This window comes from Pipistrellus hanaki (assembly GCF_964339955.1).
Source record: "Pipistrellus hanaki genome assembly, chromosome: 2".
NCBI classification, from domain to species: domain Eukaryota; kingdom Metazoa; phylum Chordata; class Mammalia; order Chiroptera; family Vespertilionidae; genus Pipistrellus; species Pipistrellus hanaki.
Window position 1 is genome coordinate 18280692 of NC_140504.1, and position 22362 is coordinate 18303053.

General features: G+C 39.7%; 1 long non-coding RNA gene across 1 annotated transcript in view; it reads right to left on the bottom strand.

Annotated features, from left to right (window-relative positions):
* LOC311617530 overlaps positions 1-22362 on the bottom strand; it is a 537075-nt gene that overhangs the window by 146478 nt on the left and 368235 nt on the right. The gene's annotated exons all lie outside the window — the stretch shown is intronic.

Here is a 22362-nt window from a genome sequence, read left to right on the forward strand (position 1 = left end):
GCCTTCCCTCTTCCCAATGGAATGCTGTCCCGCTCCTCCACCAGCCTCAGCGTGTCTGCCAAAAGCTAAATGACAATAGTTGGCTCCCTTGTTGTAACAAAGTAGACAACACAGCCTTTGCTTGTTTTCATTTGATCAGTCTCCAATTCTCTCCACACTAGGATTCCACCACTTGCTGGGTACCTGGCACATCACTGGTCATCACCTCTGGACCTCAGTTTCCATCTCTGTACAAGTGAGTTAGTATTGCTACCCCTGTCCCTGCTGTAGTATTATGAGGAAGAAATAAATGCTTTGTAGACTAAAGCACTAAAGCAACTAAATTCTTCTATTAGCAGAGGCAGCTGGGAGTTAACAAGAGAGGGGAGCTAGACTGGCTGGGCCTGATTGAGTCTGGAAATTATACTTAATCAGGTTTAGGTCTAGAAGTTACAGCTTCACACGCCCCAGGGAATAGCTGAATCTCTGCCAAGAGACTTAACATCCCTTAGTCCCCATAAGAGGAGAAAGGACTGGCTTTCCAATCTCCACAGGGAACCACTGTCTGCCCTGATTACTGAGGACGAGAACCTGAGGGGAAGAAAGAAGGGTAGAAAAGAAGAAATTCCTGTGTTGAGGCCTACACAGTAGAAGCCAAGATGATGGCAACCATAAAGGGGAGATGTCTAGCCTGAGAGAAGGATTGGACTGGATGAGGACATGGAACCCAGAGGGTCCAAGAAAGGTATAGAATAGGGAGAGGACTCCACACAAGCCCACGAAAAGCCAGGAAAGAAATTGGTGAGCTTGAAAGAAAGCTTAGCCCTTCCCAAGCATGAGAGAATGAATACAATCAAAGCTTAACAAACAGCCGAAACCGGTTTGGCTCAGTGGATAGAGCAACAGCCTGTGGACTGAAAGGTCACTGGTTCGATTCTGGTCAAGGGCATGTACATTGGTTGCAGGCACATCCCCAGTAGGGGGTGTGTAAGAGGCAGCTGGTCGATGTTTCTCTCTCGTTGACGTTTCTAACTTCTGACCCTCTCATTCCTCTCTGTGTAAAATCAATAAAATATATTAAAAAAAAAAAAAAAACAAAAAACAAAGCTTAACAAAGGCCCTGCTTAGGAGCAAGCCTTTGCCCCTTCCTTTGGGAGTGTCCGCTCTCTGCAGCAGCCCCATGGCTCCAAGCTTGGCCCCAAGCACAGACCTGGTTACGGGGCAGTCGGTCAGGAACAGAGACTAAGCTAACTGGATGGGGACAGAGACTGAGCTGGATTAAGCTTTGGCATGTTCTGAACTACAAAAGGTCTGGTGCCCTGCAGATGCCAGGCCAATGGTACAGAATCTCTGGACCCCGGCCTTTCTCCTCAGCTTGTGCAGACAAGGCTGGACTTCTTTCACAGCAGGACGGAGCTGACCACCTATCGCAGATGAGACTCTGAATTTCTATTCCAAAACATCTTACCACCACTCTTCATTCTCTCATGTGTGGGTCCCTGACATGCTTTTCTCATGACTGTGGAAGAGCCCTATTTCCACTGGCCACACTTCCTACTCTGGGTGTCCACACTGTCCTTCCACCACTTTCCTCTGATTTTACCCTTCCTTCTCTCATTTCACAACTCTTGGCCTTAGTTCAGCATTTTGACTTTACGATATAAAACATGTGAAAAAATCATGTAAATGTCCATTGATACAGAATTTTAGAAACCGAGACGTGTATTTTTCTCCACTGACAATGATTTACCCATGGTTGGCAAACTGTGGCTCACGGGCCACATGCTCTTTTGCCCCTTGAATGTGGCTCTTCCACAAAATACCAAGGCCTGGGAGAGTCTATTTTGAAGAAGTGACCTTAGAAGAAGTTGAAGTTTAAAAAATATGGCTCTCAAAAGAAATTTCAATGATTGTACTGTTGATATTTGGCTCTGTTAACTAATGAGTTTGCCGACCACTGCCCTAGCCTCTCTACCATCCTTTCTTCTCTCTCTCCTACCCTTGACCCCATCCATGTGAGTTTCTCTTCCCTAGGTATGCCTTTTATCCTGCCAGCTTCTCTGTTTCTTTTTCTCTCTTCTTCTTCTGTTGTTATTGGTCGCTTCTGTTCTCTGATGCTAGATTTGGGGATTTTTAAACATAAAATCCTGCAAGTTTTCCCTATTCAAGTACAAATGTTGCTCTGGTGGGTCTGAGAGCATTTTAAAAGAAATACAGTTTCATTACTTCGAAGGACAAAACGATAACACTGGTTAAAAAGGGAATAACAAAGCCTTGAAGGACTCAGAGTTGCAATTAGCCTATTCATTGTGTGAATGCAAATTCAGGTTAACGATAGATAAGCATTTTCCTTGTTTGTGCTCTTAATTCCATTAGCAAATCTTATTCTCTTAGTTGCATAAAAGCCCATTACAAAGTAATGTTCAGCGCAAAAATTAATCCCAGGGTCTCCTATAATTGCAAATATGAATCCCTGTTATAGCTCAGTGCTTTGCTCACATGATTGCAGGCAATTCTCCACACAACATAACTGTGTACCACACACTCTGTTGCAGCAACCAGGCCTGTCTTGCATGTGTGTGCCTAGAATAGTGATTCCTGGGGAAAATGGTTCTCAAATTTGAGGATGACCCTGTATGCTGCTGTCAGGGCCAGGAAACCTTTTCCCTTACCCCTCTCGTCTTTCTGCTGGTAAAATAATTTAAACGACATACTGCAGATTAACTGGAGAAAATAAAATTTTAATACATGCATAGGGAATTCACATAAGCATGAAAATTCCAAAGACAGTGAAGTTGCTTGAAAAGTAGGTTCCTCATGCCTGGCTTGGATGGCTCAGTGATTGAGCATTGACCTATGAAACAGGAGGTCATGATTCTGTTCTCAGACAGCGCACATACCCAGGCTGTGGGCTCAATCCCCAATGTGGGAGTGCAGAAGGCAGCTGATCAATGATTCTCTCTCATCATTGATGTTTCAGTCTCTTTTTCTCTCCCTTCTTTTCTAAAACCAATAATATATACATATATATAAAAGAAAAGTAGGCTCCTCATCAATAAATTAATACATAAAAGAATAATCAGTTGACATCCACAAAGAGTCAGCATCAGATGGCAACTTTAAACCTACAGTGCTGATGATATATGAAGTGAAATTTGAGTTGATGCAGAAAGCATATGATTAGGAGTCCCCTATCAATCATTCCATGTAATCCATGCCTTACTCTTTCTTTAAAAAATGGTGCAAGATAAATCCTCCAGAAACAGTGATTATTTTCCATAATATTCTGAAGCTTATAATAATGTAAACTCTTTGAGAAATGGTAATAAACACTGGTGATAATAGTTGTGATTTCCTTCTGTTAGACAGTGGGAGGTTCACATACTAAGAATGCCAGAAGTTGGGAAAATAATGTGTTAAATAAAGGACACTTCTAGTAGATGTTGTAGGTAAATACCAATTATTGGTCTACGTCTGTCAAAGCAGGTACATTTGAGAAAACTCAACATAATCCAGAATTTTTTAAAAAAATGTTTCTGACAGAATGAAGAGGACTTTTTATATCCAAAACATCTTATACAACTGATATGCAACAATCTTGTGAAATATACAATGTCTGTACAATGTCTCATCATCATTATAATACTATTGCTAATGCAATGGTTAATGATCCTAGTTTTAATAGAATTGATGAGTTGAAATGGAATCATATCATCAATCCTGGGATTATTAATAGGTAATAAGATCAATACTGCTCCTGTTACTGGCCAAGGGTTTGAGCTTCCTATATGGTAAGTATATATTTGGCAGGTCTTGATATACAGATTTCTTAGGAGAGAAGATATATGGGAATTAAGGCAACAACTACCTCTAAAACTGTAAGAAATACTAAAATAATATATTCAATTGAGAGCACCAAAGAGCTAGTTGACAACAGGGCTAACATCCCATCTCTGATGAGGAGAATTACTACATGGCTGTCACATTTGCTGTAAGCTGCATGGCAAGGGCTATTGGTTGACTATTAATATGGTTCAGAGATAAGTGAAACAGATGTTCCGTAGGGTAGAAAATGTACTTTTGATTATCAAGAAAACCAATAATAACTGTCCCTGATAGTTGCAGTTTTTTAGATTTGAGTGATTGTGGTAAATGTCTGGTATATCACCCCTAACAGTTTTATAAAATAAATAAAATAAGTATAGAATAAATAAAATAAAATAAAGATTAGAGATCAAGTTTGTTCTTAGTGGCTGCAGACTAATCATCGCTGGAATGTAATGAATTATGAAAAATGGTTTGGTGGGAGAAACAGGATTGTTGGAAATATCAACAAGATGACAATAAGTAACCCTAATAATGTGGAATACTAAAAAAGACAAATATATTTTGCTCCTTTTTGTTTCTCAAGGGGCTGTTTCAAGTGTTTTGAGCAAGTATAATAGTGTAAAAAATTGAATTAGAATTTTTAAATTGAAAATTGCTGTGATGTTAGAATTTCTGATAAGACAGTAATGTTTCCTGGTGCTGTATCTAATTGGGGTATGTCATCAAGGAACAACTTATATTCTCAATGTTTAACCAAAATTTAACAATACAAGTTCCTTAAATAGTTTATAGTAAAGCTACAATTCATCTTTTGAAATATTCTACAGGTGCCATTTCAAGTGCTACAGTTGAGTCACAATTTTGAAGCACCGCTCTTAACAAATACTAGGTCTTGTGAATCTTACCACTTTTTTATTTAAAACTTCTGAAATAGCATCTCTTTTTGTTTGTTTCTTTGTTTTGCCTGCAGCTGCATAGCTCATGAGTAGAGCACATCTTTTTATAAGATTAATATACTGATTAGAAGTTCTATGGGTGGTATTATTTATCAAGTTCTGGGAGACAAAATGTCCCAGGTTTTGAATCTGCTGCTGAAGTTATGTATGAATCAAAGTTAATCATAGTCTGTATAATTTCAACATCATTGATATCCTTTATGTTGTTTTTGTGGTTATGAATAGGCTATTAATTTTATCCACTAAGTGCAGAATTCAGCAAAGAATTCATAAAGATTAAAAAAAGAATTAAAGTAATTGCAGGTAACATGGTTCAAACTCTTTCTACTTCATGAGTATCTATTGTGTTTAGGAAAGATAATTTTGCACATAATGAGATGCAATTATAAGGGCATAGTCACAGAAAGGTAGCTATTTTTTTTTAATAATAAAAGCTCCATTTTGAAACTATAGTTGGAATGGGTATACCATCATGATATAAGGACTTATAACTAATAAATAACTTTGACAGATGAGTATAACAATTTTTACTTATAATTTATCTGTGAGAAAAATCTTAGCTATAATGAGATTAAAGCTAATTTTGAGGAATTTGATTTTCCAGGAGATGGTTACTTTAATGTTTCCAGTGTTTTCAGTACTTAAGATTGTGTAAAAGTTGATTTTTCAAATGTTTGATATAATGGAGGGCATACTTCTGTTTTAAGGCAAATGTTTTTCTAATTATAAACGTTATTAGTATTACTGTTCTCAATGAGATAAATGACCCTCAATGTGAGAGTGTTTGATGCTTTGTAAGCATGTAGAACCTAGATAGTATGAGTATTGTCATAGCATACCAGAAAGACTACAACTATGTTGGGGGTTGTTAAATTAACATTTGGGGATACTATTGTAAAGTGGACTTTTGGCTCCTGTAACATATGATGATTATCCTGAAATAATAGGCATCAGTCTGCAAAGCCACCTGCTGCTACAGACGACATGATGGGAAAGGGGCAAAATCAAAATATACATTGTTGGGATGGTTAATTTTATGTGTTAACTTGACTAGACAATGGTAACCAGATATTTGATCAAGTAGACTGGGATGATGCTGTGAAAGTACATTTCAGATGAGATTAACATTTAAATCAGTAGAGTTTGAGTAAAGTGGATTATTGTTGATAATGCGCATGGGCCTTGTCCAATCAGTTGAGGGCCTTAAGAAAAAAGATTGCTCTCCTGAAGGAAAAGAGAATTCTGAGAGAATTCTGCCAGGCTTTGAACTCAAGCTGCAACATCAATTCTTCCCTTGGTCTCCTGTCAGCCTATCTTATAGGTTTGGAATTTGCCAGCCTTCATAATTGTGTAAGTCAATTCCTTAAAATAATCCCTCCCCTTCCTCTCTCCTCTCTCTCTCTCTCTTCTTCACCCTTCATATCTCTCTCTTGTCAGGCCTATTTCAAATTTAGTTCTTAGAGAGGAAATATCTCAGCTCATTCAAAATAAAACTAAAGGGCAATTCACTCAAAGAATACTAATGAATGACAGATATTGTCAGAGAAAAGTTAACTACTCAAATGATTTTTCCTTGCTTTTGGTAAGAAATTATCTTTCCCTTAAAGAAAAAAGAAAAGGCCTGTTCTTGGCAAAGTTGAAATGATTCATCTTATTCCTCCAAGGTGAAGTGACCCACATGCTATTTCATCATTTCAGACTAGCATTCATGTTAGGTTTCAAAGAAAATGTGATTGCTCATAGGTAAAAACTAAGCACACCACAAGGGAAAGTCATAATATTCAACCTTTCCATCCTTCTAGTTTGCCTTTTTCCTCCTTCCAGCTTACATCTCTTTACAGCTTGTCAAAATGAGACTCATTTATAAAACCAAGTATTTAGATGAGAAACTTTCTGCCTCAGTTTCACTGTATGTGGAAGACAGTTACTGGGAAAAATCTCAAATATTTTCTTTCATCTCCCTATTTATCTCAGGTCCTTGATCCTGCTCTTTTATGAATGCCCACAGTCTAAATCTTATTTTCTTAAGAATCATAACCCTAACATTAGGAAGGAGAATGATAAATTTGTTTACTTCCAAGGGACATGGATTCTCCCAAAACATTCCCCCTAATTAATTGGATTTTCTAGCTTTCTTGCACAGACAACATGGAACTTTGCATGTATTTGTTTTGTCCCTCCCCTTTGGTTCCTGGATAACTCCGAAAGATTTAGTTTAGATGTAATCTCTGAGCTTCTCTCCTTCTTCCTCTAAGACAGGTGCCCCTCTTTTCTGTTCCCACAGAGAGCTAGGCATGGTGTCTAAAATATCCAAAGGCCAAGATTTGAATCCTAGTTTTCCATTAATTAACTTTTTTCCCCCTCTCCTCTAGTATTTTGGTTTTGATGCTCTTCATGCAATATAATCCCTTTATGGACCTGCTTCTAAAACCAAGAACAGATGTTCACCACCAGCATGAGGGACTCTTTTATAACCAATGCAGAGCCTGGATTGAGATAGGCAGAAAGCTGGAAACTTTTCTAGTGTGCTCTAGAGCTATAGTAGGACACTCAGACAACAACAAAACAGAACACGTATTCTCCTTTCTGAGAATGGTGAGAAAGAGCAAATGTAGCCTGAAAGAAGAATGGGACATCACATGAGAATTAACAGACATCTTGAGCTTGAAACACTCCCCAGTGTTTGTTAGAAGAAACTAAAAACCTAGAATGCTCTGTGCTTTTAAAAATGTAACAATGGTGCGTCCAAATATCATTAAATTCTTTTGGAAGAGGAACCTTTACCATATTCAAGACATGAGACAATATAAAACCAGCATTTTGGGGTTATGCATATTCTGAATGGAAATGCATAAATAGATTTATTCCAGGCGAATAAGCACAAGGAGGCAGCTACTGATTATTTAAGTAATTATTCTCCCTTAAGAAAAATATTTTACAACCATACAAAGCAGTGAGGAGAAATTAAGCAAGTCAAAATGCCTTCAGATACAACCAAAGGCCTGGGAACTGCAGAGAAGGACGCCATGTGTGAAGAACCCACTCAACTTGGCAGCTCTTAGGAAATAATTCAGGATCAAGAATTTATGGCCCCTTCAACTGCTCTAACAAGGAATTCTAGGGTACCAACCCGCACCTAACCTGTCAAAACATAGTAGATTCTGAGGAGGAACTAGATTTTATCCTTAAAACTAGAGGTAGAATTGACAGGGAGGTGGGAAATGATCAGAAATGCCTACATGGAGAAAAATATGAGTAAATATATTATAGTATAATTCTCTCATCATCAGCTCATCAAGAACCAAAAATAATTTTCCCTCTGGTTATTTCTTGTTAGTTGTCTGCAAAGCCCCTTGAATATTAATTTAATCATCTCCTCAGATGATATATTAAAAGAAAATAATTTGTTTCAGAATTCTTGGGAAATTTTTTCTGGGTTTCAGACATCATCTACTGCATTCCCTGTTTTTTTTTTTTGCCATTAAATAAAGCATGTGAAGCATTCACTGAGAAATGAGAAAAGCTCCCTCAAGCATTTTCAACACAGTGCTAGGACTAAATTCAGCTTTGTAAAATCAATAGATTTGGTAACACTTACAAATCCAAAAGAATGTCAATGTCTTCACTGATATAAGTGGTCAGTGTTGACATCAAGAAAAAGAAAAATTACTGAGAACCAGCTTGATAAATATGTTCTTAAGAAAAGCATAAAATGGACAAGCAAATGAAGGTCTGACCTCCTCATCAAACAGAGGCAAGAACGTCTACATTTAGATTTTTTTTTCTCTGATGGTAAGACCTCTGAGAAATAACATTTTCAAAGGCTTTTTTTTTCTTACCACTGTTGACTACAGGATATTTTGAAAAGTGCAGTCATCGAAAAAAGCTAAACGGCACCATATCAACTTCATCATCTGTAGCCATTTGGATTTTAATTTTCACTAAAGGTTATTCCATTCTCCCCCCAACCCCAACTTCCACTCTACAGACCTGGAACTGTCACCTTCAGCTCTTTCTTTGCTCTTTGATGCCTTGAAATTAGTTGTTTCCAGAATATGTTGCATGACAGAGAAGAAAGGGATTTAATAATATATTATAATTTACAAATCTCACTTGACAAAATATGTGCATATAAATCAACATTTCTGCTGAAAGGCCCCAAATCTTTTTAGTCTCCCACTGAATACACTCAGTGTTCCACATGTGAATACATTCAGAGGAATAATGCATAATGAAAGTGCATTACTTGATAAAGGTGGCTAAAAAAAAATAAATAAATCAACAAGACAAACCTAACTTTAAGCCTCATTCAAGCCTTTAAGATAAAGGTGGGAATAAGTCATATAGTTTTGTCCTAAAGCTGCCAAGGTGAAGGCCTGAGGGACTGAGGGACAAAAGCATCTAGCCTCTAGCCACAATAGTAGTTATCATACTACAAAAAAAAAAAAAAGAACTTTCACACATACACACACACACACTCATATACATCCTAAGAGAGTTTGGTAAAATAAACAAACTGGGCAGAGATTTTGGAATAGGGCAGAACTAAATTTGAATCCAACGTTCTCATCATGGTCAAACTACTCTTGATCTTGGTCAAATCATTTAATCTTCTTGAGCTTTAAGTCCTTCATATGGAAAATGGAGGAAATTAAATCTACTTTCCAGATTTTGTGAGGATTAGTAAGATATTACGTGTACATGAACTTGACAAATAGTAGGTCCACATCCGATGGTGGTCATCACACCTTTCATGTTCCCCACTCCCCAGATGAAACAGGCTGGCAAGAAACAATAAAGGAACCATAACTCTCTACCTAGTGAAGAAAAACCTCACCTATGTTTCTGAAACCCTAGTATTATTGGCTTCTCCTAGAAAGGGTGAGGTAGTAAAGTCTAGATTTAAATTATCTTACTGTTAGCTCCTCAGATACATAGAGTCAAAAAATATATAAAACAGTACATTTCCTTAGATTTGACTTATTACTGGGGTAAGATCTTAGTTCTTAACTATTAACTCACCTACACAGCCATCACCTTACAGAGAACAGAGAAATCTCCTTGCCTACTTCAGCATTATCCCTCAGGTTCCTTGGACATTGAAGAGGCTTCTCTTTGACTTTGTGCCTTTAGAATATTTTTTTTTGTGTGTGTGTGTGTATCCAGATAATCATCCCTTCATTCTACCAAATGCCATCTACATGGTTCTTAGGCAGATAATTCTGGGAGGTAGAAGAGGTAAGAGAGAGAGGGGAAAAGTCCTTTATATGGATGTCCTAGTTTAAGGTGTGATAACTTCCCAGTGATGAGCGCTTACACACTATACAGAAATCCTGTCGGCCTCTCCAGAGTGTTCTTATATGTTTTTCTACCAACGAGAAAGAAAAAAGGAGAAAACAGACCCATCCTGCTATCCCTCCCTTCCATGGAAGCTTCCCATTTCTCACAAAGACCAGTGTCCTCAATCCCTTCTGTAGGTGAAAAGATACTGAGTTTTCTTCATTCATACTTTGACAACACCGAGTCTCCAGATTTATTGTAGCTGGTCTCTCAGGGCAGTCTCCCTCTTAGAGTAACAACATCCCATTTGGCTTAAGGTAACCACTGAAGCAGACATGTCCATTCCCTGACGATGTTTTCTCAGTATTCACTTCTACTCCCAGAAGGCAGCTCACTGCAAAAATCCCATGACTCCTTGCCCAAGAAGTTTTGTCTAGTTACAATAACATGATCAATTCATACACAGGACAAGCCAGAAGTACCCAAGAATTGATGTCCCAGAAGCCCTCAACAAATCATGTAAAGGATACAGTGAGAAAATATCTTAGCTTTCTCATCTTTCAGTTGAGTTAACTCCGGTGTGTGTTCTAAGCTGTTTTCCTGAGATTAAATTCCAGTTGCCTCCAGTGGGAACTGCTTTGATAACACCTCCTTTATTGGCTTCCTTCCTTTTGCTGCCTCTCTTTCCCACTCCCAAATAAACCTCCCTGGGATTTGCTCCAAATAAACCACTTGCTCTTGAACCCTTGTCTTAGAGTCAAACTCTGGGGGAATCTGAACCAAAACACTATCCCTGCCCAAGCAGACCCCATCTTTGGGGGACTGGCAATCATGGTACATTACATGCTCTGTCTCTGACAGTTGGACCTTGAGTGGAATCGCACAAAGACTATTTCAGGAAGGCCAAGGCTATTCAAAGGGTGTGCTCATTAGTTCTTTATGGACTGCTGCAGCCCCCTACCCCAACATGGGTCATTCTTGAGCCAGGTTCCTTAGTTGTTCTGCTCAATTCTATGAATTACCCTATATAATTTCAATAAATTCATTTTGGTATAAAATAGCTACAGTTGCTTTCTATGACTTGCAGTCAAAGAAACCAATGAACATAAATGGGATGATATGGTAAGCCTCTTACAGCTATAAAGATTTTGTGATAAAAATAAATGAGTTATTAAAAATATTAGAACACTAAATGCTATATATTTATTATTCATAAAATCAAATCAATAGAAGTCACATTAAAATGTCAGTGTTTGTATGTGTTGTTTTTTTTCACATTTTACTTGAAATAGCATCTTCAGCTGGTGAGAATGTCTCTCTAACATTTCTACTCAATTCCCATGAATGGTGATTGATCTGGAAGAGTAAAATAACTGGGGGTAGGGGGGTCATTGCTGTTGTTTTGTTTTTTATCTGGGGTGGCTATTAAATTCCCATTTCCTAGTGTAGATATTTAATTAAATGTTCCTAAGAGTAAAACTCTTTTTTTTGTATATTTTTCTATACAAATAATCCATAATGCTCTAATCATAGAGAAACCTACTAATGCTAATTTTACATAATTGAGCAGGATAATTCATAGAGAAAAGCTATTTAAATATGATTTAAAGAGAGGCTCCTAATACCCAAATCTAGGAAAAGTTGAGAAACAAAACAAAGGTCATGAAAGACAAAAACAAAAAACAAAACAAACAGGTTAAGGAACTTTCACAGATTAAAGGAGACCAAAAAGGTATGCAACTAAATGCAATGTGGAATTCTAGTGTGGAATCTGGTTCAGAAAAAAGATCATTAGTGTGATAATTGATAAAATTTGAATGAAGACTGTAGATTAGTTAATAGTATTGTATCAGTATTGACTTCCTGTTTCTGACCATTGTACTGTGGTTATTATAAGATGTGAACATTTGGGGAAGCTGGGTGAAGGCTGTGCAAGAATTCTTTGTGCTATTTTTATAACAGTTTTATCAGTCTTAAATGATCTCAAAATGAAAAAAGTTCAGAAATGAAAAAAAAAGTTCAAAACATTACTTAAAGTAAATTACACAAATGAGAACTGAAATAGCAACTGGAGGTGGAGGATACATGGAAGGAGTAAGTGTGAGAAACCCGGCACATTGATTATGCCCTCTGACACTGTACTGTGGTCTCGCTGTGAAAAGCAAAATGGAAATAAGGAACTAGCTTTAAAAATAAATCACACCATAGCCTGAAGAATAATGCCAAATGATGACTTATTCAATGCATAAATGTCAAGGGAATACAGAGTAAAAACAAATTGAAGAGCTTGGAAGTCTTAAGAAAAATGTGACTATAAACAAGTGATGAATTTTGATATATGAGTGATTTCTTTCTTCTATAAGTTTTTATAATAAAATATAAACATGTGCCTGGCTGAGATAGCTCAGTGGTTGAGCATCGACCTATAAACCTGGAGGGTATGGTTTGATTCCTGTTTGGGGGACATGCTTGGTTTGTGGGCTCAACCCCAGTGAGGGGATGTGCAGGAGGCAGCCGATTAATGATTCTCATCATTGAAGTTTGTGTTTCCCTTTTCTCTTTCACTCGTCCTTCCTCTCTGAAATCAACAAAAATCTTTTTTTTTTTTTTAAAGAAGAAGATAAGAAAATGGACTTTCGGGTAGAATTTGATTTGAACTGGCAATGTCAGGCTTTATCACAAGTACCATTTTGCTCCAAATTGGCAGCTGGGAGAATCAGCAGAGGGCAGGAGACAGATGCTCCTAAGTGTGAATTTCTATTTGAGAAACATCCTCAGTCAGTTCATATATTCTGTGTTTCGAAAACATGGACACCAACACTCTGGACTCACGGAGGTTAATTGAGTAGGAAAAATAACATGATGAAACCATTTGAGAAAGATCTATCCTGGGAACTGAATTTGCAAATGAATTTCAAGTAGGATCAACTCAAAAGCCAAGGAGATAATGAATTACAATCGAATAAGACAGGCAGGGCCCCTTCTTTGAAGAGGCAGTGTTTCCTTATTAAAATACACACACTATTCTTCCCTTCCACAAAGAAAAGCATTCTCTCAGAGTTTGCTTTTATTTATTTATTTTTTAATCCTCACCCGAGGATATTTTTCCATCAGTTTTTAGAGAGAGTGGAAGGGAGGGGAAAAGACAGAGAAAGAGAAACATGGATGTGAGAGAGACACCCCACCCCCACCCCAAACAGAGTCAGGGATAGAGCCTGCAACTGAGGTACACAGCCTTGACCAGAATCAAACTGGGACCCTTCAGTCCATGGGCTGACGTTGTATCCACTGAGCCAAACTGGCTAGAGCTCCAAGTTTGCTTTTAAACCCATGGCTTTTGGGGGCCATTTCCTGTTTTCCAGGATATGGTGGAGAGAGGTATGCACAGAGAAACAGTTCTCTCCTGCGGACATTTGATGATGGGAGCATGATGATAAATGAGGACTGACAGGCCCTAGCAATCAGGGAGACAAGAGGGAGAAGGGATGGGGGAAGCTGGAGATTGCAGGAGTTTACCCTGCAGAATGTGAGCCCCGTTCTGTTGTCAGACCTGCCAATTATTCATGAAAGGCCAATAGCTTGACCTTGCAAATTTACCTAATTTTTTTAAAACTATGTGCAGAACTCCTTCAAATGCTGTCATCTTTTCCCTCTGTGACACTCTCCTAATTTCTTCCTTCGTTACTGCATGTTTCTCATTTCCTTTCCTTGGCCTTCTCTTCTGCTCACCATCTAAAAACCTTCCCTGCTCTCTCTCTACATCCTCTACCTGGGCAACAGCACCTGATCTACCTGTGCCGGACATTCCCAAACCCATATCCAGCCCTGATCTCTACCTGACACTCCATCCTTTTCTCCTGGAAATTTACTATTTAGCCTTCAAAAATCAGTTCCAGCATCATCAGCCCCAGGCAGGGCTAAGCACATAATGTTATGGACCTAAGACATAATGAAAACATTCGTGGAGAAGTCAAGATTGATTGCCACCCAACCCAAGCAAAGAGCCTCTACACAGGGGCACACCTGGTACCTGAACTGAGGGTGCAAGAGAGGTCTCCACCCAGTTGCCTGCCAAACATGCCTGTGGTGCTGCCTGCCCAGGTGGGGACATCTGACACCTTGCCTACCCCAAACACTGCAGGGTCCAAGCCTAATGGAAGGCAATGAAGCAAGTAGCCACCGCCTCCCCCACCCACCCCTACTGCCTGCCTCTCTGCCCCAGGGCTGCTGAGAACCCCTCCTGGGAAGATAGGGAAGCAGCAGAAGGTAAATCTGAATTAAGCCTCTGGCATATGCTCTACGGCCCATTGGACTTTATTTGCAAAACATATTCTCAAAGATAAAACTAGTAAAAGTTTCAAAGAAGGGACCACAAAGCATTAAACCCACAGTATGGGCACTTGTGAGCATGGGCCCTAAGCTACTGATTGTAAGCCAGTAATGTCTGAGATTGTCCTTGACCAGCCCCACTCCACCCCCCAAACTGAGCTAGCTGCCCCTTGCTGTGCTCTCTGCTCACCCCATGTTTGCCTTTGTCAGATTATGTTAATATTATCTATTTATATGTATGTTTCACAAAATCTTTTGTAAAATTTATAAGGTTAGGGAATTCGGCTAAATTTTTTAAAATTAATTTCTAGATCTTGGTATTAAAACTGCTTCTAATGGGCCTTAGAGAAAATGTTAAAATGACCAGGCAAATCACTAACTGGCTGAGCTGGACCAAGAGTATGCACTGTTGTTACTTGGCCCTGCCACCACCACTTGCACCGTGACAGCTGTCTGCTCACCTCCCAGAACATCCTCAGCAATGGATCACACCTGACCTACAGTTTTACATCCCAACTACTATGCCCACTGCCACCACCACTATTTGGGGAGTTCCCATGTACAGCTCTAGCTGACAAAGAGAGTTCACCATGTCTGACACCTGCCAGACTACACCCACGGAGGCTCTGGCTTCCTCAGGTAGCTGGAAAAGGCTAGGTAACACAGCTGGGAAAGTGGAGAAGATAATACTCTAAGAAAGCAGATGTCAACAATGAAAGGCAGGAGACAGGTATTTGTCCTTCATTTTTACCCTAATAGACAGAGCTGAAATGCAGTAATTTCATTTGGCCTCTCTGGAAATGTCTTACAAGACTGAGCAACCATCTATGTTAGCTCTTAATCCATGACCAGCTTGGTAATTCTTCTTGTCATTTCCCTCCCTCATTCCTTGCCTGGTTCCTTTCCCCCTTACTCTTGCTTCCCTGGGACTGTACCTCCATAAAACATTAGTATAAAAGCTGTCCCTCAGATTGTCTTCTGTAAAAAGCCAGCCTGAGGCAACTGGTAGCAGAAGTGGGATAGTGATAATGGCTGGCATGCTGTGGCATCAGAATTACTAATGCTCTTCCCTATGGTTGAGTGGGATAAGGTGGAGGTTTAGTGTAAGCCTTAGGGATATCAAGTTGCCACTGCAATTAATCAATATAAGGGTAATGATAATTATGGGACTACTGCCATGGTTGGCTACTTATGATGGTATTGAATTCCTTGACAGGCTCAGGGCAGCTGATTGTCCTTTTAAGACATTCTGTGAAAGGTATAGATAGCTCTAAGGCAAATGGTAAAACCAGATTATAAATATATCAAGAAAGAACCAGAGAAACATCAATTGGGGAAGGTATTGAGGGTGTTAGATCAAGAATCTGGAATTTAAGATGGACAGGAGAATTCATTCAAATGGACAACTCATCCATAATTTGGAACTTAATGTCTAGCAAGTCTTAATGAAGTCCCAATAATGTTTAGTGTCTACCAGTCCTAATGTTATCTGGTATCACTGCTGAAAGCCTGCATTCACAATGGCTTTGGAATTGTGTTGGAATTTACTTGGCAGAATAATGAGGAAGGGGTCAGAAGGCTCAAGAAAAAAGGGAGAATTAGAATAAAGACATGCAAACTCACCACCTGAGTATATTCTCCAGGGGGGACTAGGGCAAAATGCACTGATCATGGGGGCACAGACATTGCTGAGAAACTCACTGTTGGGTGTCTTTTTTCAGGCCAGGGTTGACAGTGGAAGATCCTGGCATACCACTGGGCTTCTTAATATCATTGGGAATATTGGGGTTCTGGAAAAATCAGAGGCCAGGTCAGTATAATTGTCATACTAAGCAGAATGGCTTAGAATGGCAATTAAGGTGTTTTGGCCCCAAATGCCAAATGATCTACTATTACAGCTAATCAATGCTGTTTTCCCCAAAGTTAAATAACAGACAAATAACTCTCTAGAATAGTGGTTGTCAGAGCATGATCTAAAGAGCAGCAGCTTTAGCATCATCTTGGAACTTGTCAGAAAAAAAATTCTCAAGCCCACTCCATTTGGTGACATGGCCCAGCAATTCTTTTTAACTAGCCCTCTGCTTGATTGGATACATGTAAATGCTTGAGAACCATTAAACTAAGGTTTGATTTTTAAAGCCAAAAAGAATTGGCCACTGATGAGCATAGGCTGATGTTAAACACTATAATGGGAAATTGCAATTTCTAGTTACTAAATATAAGTCACTTCACAGATCCAAAGCCCATTGTTGGAAGGGAAATCTGTGTCCCCACAATGACACCAAAAAAAATAGCAAATAATTCTCCAACTCTTCCAAATTGGCCAGGATAATTGTGCACTGAAAAAAGGGAATAGCCCTGGCTGGTGTGGCTCAGTTGGTTGGGCATCATCGCATGCATTGAAAGGTCACTGGTTTGACTCCCAATCAGGGCACACACCAAGTTGCTGGCTCAAACCCTGATCAGGGTGTGTGTGGGAGGTAGCTGATCCATGTTTCTCTCTCACCTCAATGTTTCTCTCTCTCTCTCTTTCTCTAGGAGCAATAATAACACATTTTTTTAAAAAGAAAGAAAGGGAATATCCAGACTTTTTGAGAATGGTGTGAATGTGGTAACACCTGACACTGACATCAAAACATGGTCCTCCAGTTAAAATGGAACCTTGTAGATACCAGACTACAAATAGTGTTCGAGCTCAAGTCCATCTTACGTGGATTTAATAGATTCAAGGACTCACTCTGTCGCTCTTTCTTTAGTCTCTGAATGCCTAATGGGATAAATATGCTTAGAAGTTGTCATTTGGTTTTCTGACCTGTGAATTAAGGAACCTTATGATAAAAAGGTGCAATGCATCTTCCCTCCAGGCCAAAACATTAAATCATCAGTATCACCTCCCTGAAAAAAATTTCAGAAACTTGTTGCAACAAAGATTTAAAAGATTCAGGGATGGAGGTTCCCATAATATACCTATCTGGCATATTATTTCACCCATCTGGCCTCTGCAACAAAAGGCATATGGCTCTTGGTGGGTTGCAGTGGATTATTATAAACAAAGCAGAATCCCAAATGACAGTCTCTATGCTTAGATATGAATTTTATTGGAGTAAGTCAAATCAACCTCTGGCATATCCTTTGAGGCTTTTGCTCTACTGAATCTTTATATCTGATTATTTTTTAAATATATGTATATTATTGATTTTTTACAGAGAGGAAGGGAGAGTCATAGTTAGAAAAATCAATGAAAGAGAAACATTGATCAGCTGCCTCCTGCATACTCCCTACTGGGTATGTGCCAGCAGCCAAGGTACGTACATGCCCTTGACAGGAATTGAACTTGGGACCCTTGAGTCCACAGGTCGATGCTCTATCCACAAGCCAAACTGGTTAAAGCTTTATTTCTGATTCTTATTAACAGAGAGGGCCAAAGGCAGTTAACCTTTATATTGCAAGGAGGGCAGTACATCTTCACTCTCTTGCCGGAGGTCTGTGTTAATTTTCCTGCTGTCTGTAATGGTCTATTCCAGAGTGGTATCAATCATCCTGATATTCCGCAGTCCATCATGCTAGGCTTCTATACTAACTGACATTTTACTAATTGGACCTACTAAGGAAAATGGGTCAAGAACTTTGAATGCCCTACTAAAACACATAGATGTCAGAGGGTAGGTGGTAAGTCCTTGATAATTAAGGAGCCTGACACATCAGTGAACTTTTTAGGAATCCAGTGGTCTGGAACATGAAGGGACACACCCTCTGAAGTAAAGACTGATCACGGCACAAGTAACTGTGCAATGGGAGTTGCCTGATATAAGCTTGGTGTTAACACAAACTCCCAGAAAAAGATTGAAAGGCATAGAAACAAATTACTGTGTTAAGGAAATGGTATCCTATATAATAAAAGCCTAATATGCTAAGTGCCTGGTTGTCCGGTTGGCCATCCAACCAATCAAAGCATAATATGCTAATGATATGCTAAGGCTGCTCAACTGCTCACTATGATATGCACTGACCACCAGGGGGCAGACGCTCTGACCAGTAGTTAGCTTGCTGCTGAAGTCTGCCGAGATTGGAACTGAGCGAGATGGGCTGGACACACTCTGGAGCCCTCAATGGTCCCTCCCCAGCCTTGATCATACACCAATGTGTCCCTTGGCCTGCCCTGCACCCTCTTGCAATCCAGGCTGAGGGATCCCCTCCCCCTCATGCTCGAATTTTGTGCACCAAGCTTTAATCTTTTAAAAAAGGACACAAGTAACTCAGAAGATGCAAAAACTATGACTTGTTGGCTTAGAACTCCATATTACCTGTCCCTGTTGCACAGGTGCCATTTCCTAAGCTCATACCTATAGCCTCATGGGAAGTTACCTATAACCAACTGATGGATAAAGAAAAGTCTTGAACCTAAGTCTTGATCAAAGACAGTTTCAATGCCATATTGGAGTTCTATAGAAATGAATCACTGTCACAATACAGTCTCTCTCAGGAGTGACTCTGAAAATATGGGAATAGCCACAGGAGGTTCAAGAGTGTCAACTAGCTTCTCTTTGGCCAACACACTGCTTACACAATAGGGAAATGAACCAAGAGGCCCTGGTGAGAAGCTCAGAACCTATACATGGATCCAAAAGCAGGCGCTCCAGAAACCAAGAGATAGAACTCGGCTTACCCTCTCTCACCATCACTCTCAATGACCCAGGTGCAGAATTTGTACTTTCTGTCCCTACAACCTTGTATCTGCTGGGTTTGGAGATCTTGATTCCCACGGGAGCATTGCTTCCCAGAAAACACAGTATTTTATTGAACTGGAATTGAACTATTTTTAACTCAGCATGCCAATGGATAATAAAAGAATTTCTATACATAATGGTTTGATTGTGATTCCAGTGGTTGCTACCCAATGGGGACAAATACAAGTATATCTACATTGCAGGACTCATTGAGGCACCTCTTAGAGATTCTGTGCCCAATGATAGTTGTAAATCTACACCCACAGCAACTATTGCCTGACTATGGAAAACAACCGAGAGTTCATGTATACTAGGGATGAGGGACTGTGCAACATACCAAGCAAGCAACCTAGAGCAGCTGATATACTGACTAAAGGTGAGAGATACTAGGATGAGTGACAGACAAGGGACTTGATAAATATCAGCTTTGACCCTGGGTCCCACTGCAGCAGTGAAAACTATTGTTTGGTTTCTAATCCTCTTTAAATCTCAGGTGATTGAAACTTACCACTACTTGGAAGGATTGGCCTTGCACCTCCATTTTTAAGAAGTAGAGAAAGCAATCTGTTTTCAGACAACATCTAGGATATCATAACAGGATGCAAGTGAATCTGATTGGTGTAAGGATGTAGTATAGGAAACTCAGTCTATGAGTTTCCACCACTCCCTGTCTACCCCATTCCACCCAGACAGCAACCATTTGCAATGCTTCTAGCTATTTGAAATATACTCAGTGTTTAAGTCCCAGTCACTGCCACTGAATACTGAAGGCCCCCACATTTAGCCCCAAATGACAGGGAATGACTGCTATGCTACAGACCAGAGGCTCTGACTGCCCCCGGGGCTGCCTGGAAGGGCTTCATAATACAACCTGGACATATAGGAAATTAATGCCTTGTAAGGCAAACTTTACTACTGAAAGATAGTAGAACGACACCAGGAGATACATTTCTCACCCTTCCTTCTCTCCAATAGACTGCTCTGACGCGTGGTATTTCCATATGGCTTCTCAGGAGACATCCTGCAAATCTCAGCATCTGGCTGATTGTGTTAGGAAGATGTGGTGATCATATTAGCTCATCCTCTTGAATTTTTTTTTTTTGTGTGTGTGTGTGTGCCTCAATTGCCTTAAACCTCATTCCTGCTTCCCTAGGAATGCACCCACCTCACCACCCCCAATACAATGTTAGCATGTTAGATTTTGCTGTAGATACTGAGCAAGAAGTCAACTATTTTAGTTTCTTTTAAAGAGTGGGTGATTCAGGACTCTGTTTCCAATCTGACATTAAGGAGCTTGAAGTCTCCACTCCATTCTAACAGCAATTATAAAGCAGAACAAAATGAAAAATTAACTTTTTTTTTAAAGATCTGTCACAGATATAAGGTCACAGGGCAAACGCCTGCTCCAAAAATTGGAGAGAATTTTTATATTTGAATATAGAAAATCACAATTTACCAGAGCAGAAACCCAGGAACAGTCACCTCCATGGAAACCAATGCCAGAGTAGGAAAATCTGTAATGGATGAATTACTGGAGGCTCTGTGTGGACAATCTGAGAATTAAAAACTCCAGGGTGAACCAGTCACAGGGCCCCCACACCTTTGTGAGTTTTGCCTCTGAGAGCTCCACTAGATCCTCACAGTGAATAGAAAATTTCCCACAAGTTTCCAGCAGCGGCAGGACAAAAGGAACCATGTTAAAATATGCCAGAGGATTTTGTTCTGAACAAGCCTGGTACCTATTTGCTGCCAGTAAACATTTGATAAATTGATAAGCGAACACGGGCAAATGTGAGAGAAAACATTTGTCCAATGTCTCAGTTTGTTGTGTGTGTGGAAGGAGAAAAAAGCATGGAATCTTGTTCTAGGCCTTGAGCTAGGAAAAGGGCACAGGTCTAATTACTGCCCTCAGAGAAGTCAAAGTCCAGTGTAGAAGGCAGACATGTGAACCGATTGATACAATGGAGGGGAATTGGAGACCCCCAAATTGAATCAAGTAATTCTAGATGGATTGGGTACAACCAGAGAAGAGAAGACGACAATTAGAGAAGACTCTCTAGAGAACAGGATCTTCCAGGATACATCTTGGAAAACGCAGTGTGCAAAGAAGGAAAGGGTATTCTCAGGCAGAGGAAACCAGGTTGTAGAAAAAGACAAGGACACCAAATCAAAGAAGACCTTGTGTGCAATAATATGGAACCTCATTTTACAAATATGGGCATCCACTAAAGGCTTTTAAGCAGGAAGATGGCTTGATCAGACTTATGTAAAGAAACTTTACTCTGTCTTCTGTGGATATTGTCACTGCTGTAGACAACTCTCCCAGCCACCTGTCACTGCTCAGCCTTAGAATATTCCATCTAGCTTGTAAGAAATAAGTCAAATGAGAAAACTTTGAAATTGCATAGTCAGAGATTCCTAGACTTGCTAGCTCACAAAAGGAAGAAAAAAATTGTAAGCCTGTTACTATCTTGCTGGAGATCTCACCTGCTATTTGATTTCCTTGTGACTATGTAAGTTTCTGATCCATTCTACTAAAAAGTGAAAGAAACCATGGTTTGGAATCTAATCTGAGCACTGGAAGTTTGTGGTAAAAGTGAAGATGTATTGCCTCCTTTGCATTATTAGGCCATCCCCAAACAGCAATTATGAAGTTGCTTTCTCTTCTCTTCATAAGTTCTATTAGTAGAAGAAGATTGCATGTATGGGCAACAAACACACATGGACACCAAGGGGTTGGTCTGATAACCCATCACTTGGCACCAAACATATTTTACTACTTTGTGACAGGATTGACACCCAAATGTAAACTCCTGGGTTTCCGTAAGAACACAAATTCTGTCAAATTACAATAGGCAGGCAGCCATAGTCTATCCCTTTGCAAATGAATTTCAACACAATTACATCTTGCCAAACTCTTTTAAGACAAGGACACTTCAAAAACAAGCCAAAGTCTAAAGATGAAATTTTGTGGGTTCAGAACTCCCAAGAAGACAAAAACATCTCAAGTTCACTAAGGGAATGAAGAGGAGTAACTCTCCCTCCGACCATTGCATCTCCATCCCATCCAGCATCCCAGTGTTTGTCCAAAGAGAGGAGGACCCTCAGCATTGGGGAAGATCAGAACTGGGGACTGAGGATAACCAGTTTGCTTTTTTTCCCACTCCTCCCTCACACAACAAAGCTTCACGTAGTCTGATTTGCCAAACAAAGCATCTTGCCTGCTTCCCCCCACCCCTGGCCCTAGGATTTGGGAAGGATTT